A 4,211-nucleotide genomic window follows, 5' to 3' on the forward strand; every position below is an offset into this window, starting at 1 on the left:
AACCCTGGGCAATGCACCATCGTGTTTTAGTTTTAAAAGATGTTATTTTGAAATATTTTAGAACTGTCTCCTGGAGGCCCCTGGAGGTCTGATAATAATCTCCCTCTACTCTGGCCAAACTTCAGAGGTACCACCATGGGAATACTGTGGGGATGTGGAGGACAGAATCACTGACCATACCTGAATCCCATCACCACAGCTTGTATATAGGCTGCAGGTACATAAAAGGGACCTCAAACTTCTTCCTCCACTCTGAGATCCCCAAAACTAGAGGCCTCACCCAACTCTGTTTGAAGGTTCATAGATATGTAGAGAATGTGGGCCAGCCTTGGAATGGAAGGGCAGCATATTTGTTAGGCAGATGCAACTTGGATCCTGGTGACTTGGGCTCAAAGCCTCCTTACATTCTCCTTGCCACCTGACTTCATGGTGCACGGCTTCAGTTTTCCTGTCTGTGAAATGGGTATGATAATATGCTAGGGTGGTTGTGAGGATTAAACGAGACTGTGCTGGGCATATTGTACTCTCAGAAATTGTTATCTGTTAGCACAATCCCCGAAAGTGCACTGCACATACATAATTTTGCAGATGGCTTTTTCGGGGTTCATCAGTTCCCTAAACTTAGTTCTGAACCCTTGACCTACAAAGCCTCTAAGTCATCCCTACCCCACCCCCGTTTAATAACCAGGGCCCATCGAATGAGTTAAAAGGCAAGAGAGTCAGGCCTGCAGGTGAGCAAGGAGGCTGGAGGCAAAGAAGCCGGCAGGGTGGGAGGGGGCTGCTAGGATGGGGCGCCTGGTGCACACTGGAGAGTCAGTTTGTCTGGAGCCGCCCGAGCCCCAGGAACAAGCCCCCGGAGGGGAAGGTGGGACGTGGTTTCCAGCAGGCGTGGGTGGGGCGGTCCAGCCCAGCCAGGCATTCCAGTCCGCCCAGTGTGGGGGCTGGGCGCCAGGAGGCCACTGGCTCCGGCTCGCTACGCCACCGGAAGCCCCCTGGCTCTCCCACCCCCGGGCGGTTGAGGGCTAGCGGAGGCGCCTCCCAAGGCGGGAAAGCCTTTGGCTGCGTGGTCATAATGCGTGCCCCGGGAGAGTGCCCACAAGCTGGAGGCACTGCCTTCACCCATGTTTGCCCTTGGGGTCCACAAAGGTCGTGAGAACCTCCCCAGGGAAAGCACAGACACGTGTGCCCCGGCAGGACGCGCCACGCTCCCAGGAGGGGCAGGGCACGCAGGCACGCCCATCCCCGCCAGGTCACCTCCCTAGCCCCGGAGCCCGGGATCCCCTGACAGTGTTGCAGATGGGGACACTGAAGCCCAAAGGAAAAAGGACTGAAGCCCAAGGGGAAAAGGGACTCGTCCATGTCTTTCAGGCGGGAGGAGCGGGGGGTTGGGATAGGGGCCAGGGCACGTGGGCCACACACATCCCACACGTGTGTTCAGACACATCCACACTGGCCCCTTTGTGAGTGCGTCCACACCCACTCTTGCACGGGCACATCCAGACAGGAGGGCCCACGCCCCAGCTCCCCTCCCTTGGGCACACCCACCTCCTGCCCCCCCAACATACTCTGGACCAGGAGACCCACTCCTCAAGCACCCCTGTACCTTGTGTGTTAAGCGGATGGGCAATTTCTACAAAGAATGGGGCTCAGGGACCCCTGTGGGGGGCGGTTGTAAAGAGACTGACTTGCTGTAGTCAGTTTCATCTCATAGAATTTTACACGGTCAAGAAAACACTGTTGTGTGTGTGTGTTTATAGACTGAAACCCCTCTGTAGTTGTAAATGCACAGACTCAATTTCCCTTACACGAAATTCACGCACCCAGTCTCACTTACATATGACACCCAAGTGCATCCAGATGCACAAATACTTACCCTTATCCACCCACAAAGCCATTCAAAGTATGACTTCTTACACACATACACCTACACACACACTACAGCCATATGTTCACAACCAGGCACCCACAAAAGCACTTATACACAAAGAGATATGTTCAGGCACTCAGTTTACATTCAGAAACCAGATACACACACTGTTACAGGTGCAATATCCACAAATCCACACAGAGGTAAACACCAGCTCCACACACACAAATATACACACAATACACTCAGTGATACAGGTCAATGCTCATATAAACAGATAACATATAAACCCAAACATATACGTACATTTACTATACACACAAAACTGCACTCTGATATACACATCTGCTGCTGCTAGGTCGCTTCAGTTGTGTCCGACTCTGTGCGACCCCAGAGACGGCAGCCCACGAGGCGCCCCCCACCCCCCACCCCACCCCCCGCCCCCCGCCGGTCCCTGGGATTCTCCAGGCAAGAACACTGGAGTGGGTTGCCATTTCCTTCTCCAATGCATGAAAGTGAAAAGTGAAAGTGAAGTCGCTCAGTCGTGCCCGACTCTTCGAGACCCCATGGACTGCAGCCTACCAGGCTCCTCTGTCCATGGGATTTTCCAGGCAAGAGTAGTGGAGTGGGGTGCCATTGCCTTCTCCGATATATGCATTTAGACCTACACAAATACCTAACATTCACAAACACTCCTGTGTTCACAATTACACACAGTTAAGAGGCCCACAGTTGACATTAAAAAAACAACACCACTATGGAACACACAAGCAAATATTAAACAAATATCCACCAATAGGCGCTCAGACATTTACAAGTATACCCAGTAACATCCACACAATTGCATCGTGTACACAAATATCTGAGCTCACACACATATATTCACACATACACACACACCTCCATGCCAACATACACAATCAGGCTCATACCACACACAGATTTGCTCACACATATCTGCAGTTCCTACAGAAATAGGCACACACACTCATAAAGGGCTTCCCAGGTGGCACTAGCTAGTGGTAAAGAACCTGCCTGCCAATGCAGGAGACACAAGAGACATGGGTTCGATCCCTGGGTCAGGAAGATCCCCTGGAGGAGGGAATGGCAACCTACTCCAGTATTCTCACCTGGAGAACTCCATGAACAGAGGAGCCTGGTGTGCTACAGTCCATGGAGTCTCAAAGCGTTAGACAGGACTGAAAGAACTTAACATGCACATACACTCATAAATGCATCCAAGAAATGGACATTCTTACATAATTACATCCCCTTCCACGATTTACACACCCTGTCACACCACCCTGATTGACACCATATACCCAAACGCAGTCATCCACAAATACACTTACATGTAAATACACATATATGCACAGAGCACATTCTGCCATGTCTTCCCCCATAGACATCCATTGCACACAATCACACTCATAGACTCATATACAAATGCACTTGGATACAAATACATAATCCCCATCTATACACAGTTGGAGCCCCGCCCCCAACCAATTCTGTTGACATCACAAATCCACACATGAATGTAAATATATTTGCAGATATACCCAGTAACAGCCACTCAAACACACTCACAGCTACAAGCCGTCACACTCTATAAATACACAAACTCAATTTTTCACTTATCCTCCTTCATTGACATTCATCACATTCTGATACATAATACAAGTACATTTAAATGCTCACAAATAGGCACACTCACAAGCACAATGACAAAACACACTCCTGTTTTCTAAGGACACAGGCACCTACACAATATAGATCCTTGAAAACACAACACTCATGAAAATCAAGGACACACACAAGCGCTGTCACACACTCACACAGATACGCACATGCAGACACCCTCAAAGACACTCGTGCACCACCCAACACTTGCAGAGACCATACACTCGTGCGAACACAGACACCCGTTCTTGGACGCTCCCAAGACACAATGAGAAACAGGTGCACCCACGCGCGCGCTGCCTCCGGGGCCAGGAATGACAAGCTCACATTCTCATCTAAGGAAACAACACTTGTGCCTGCACCCACACCCGCAACCGAGGGTCCCTCATCCTCCCCAGTGCGCGCACACAGACAAGCGCGCGCGGGCGCGCACACACACACACACACACACTCCTCCGCAGCCTCCCCCGCCGCCACCGCAGTCTGGGCCCGCCCCACCCTGCGGCGGCGAGGGGTCGGGCGAGGCGAGGGGACCGGGAGAGGCGAGGGGACCGGGTCGGGAGCCAGGGCCGGGGGCGGGGCGCACCTGGGCTCCGCCCCGGGGCGGGGCCGACGCAGCGTCGTGAGCGCGAGCGGCCGCACCTGGCTCGCCTGCGGTGGT

This window comes from Bubalus kerabau, chromosome 1, assembly GCF_029407905.1.
Source record: "Bubalus kerabau isolate K-KA32 ecotype Philippines breed swamp buffalo chromosome 1, PCC_UOA_SB_1v2, whole genome shotgun sequence".
Classification (NCBI taxonomy): Eukaryota; Metazoa; Chordata; class Mammalia; order Artiodactyla; family Bovidae; genus Bubalus; species Bubalus kerabau.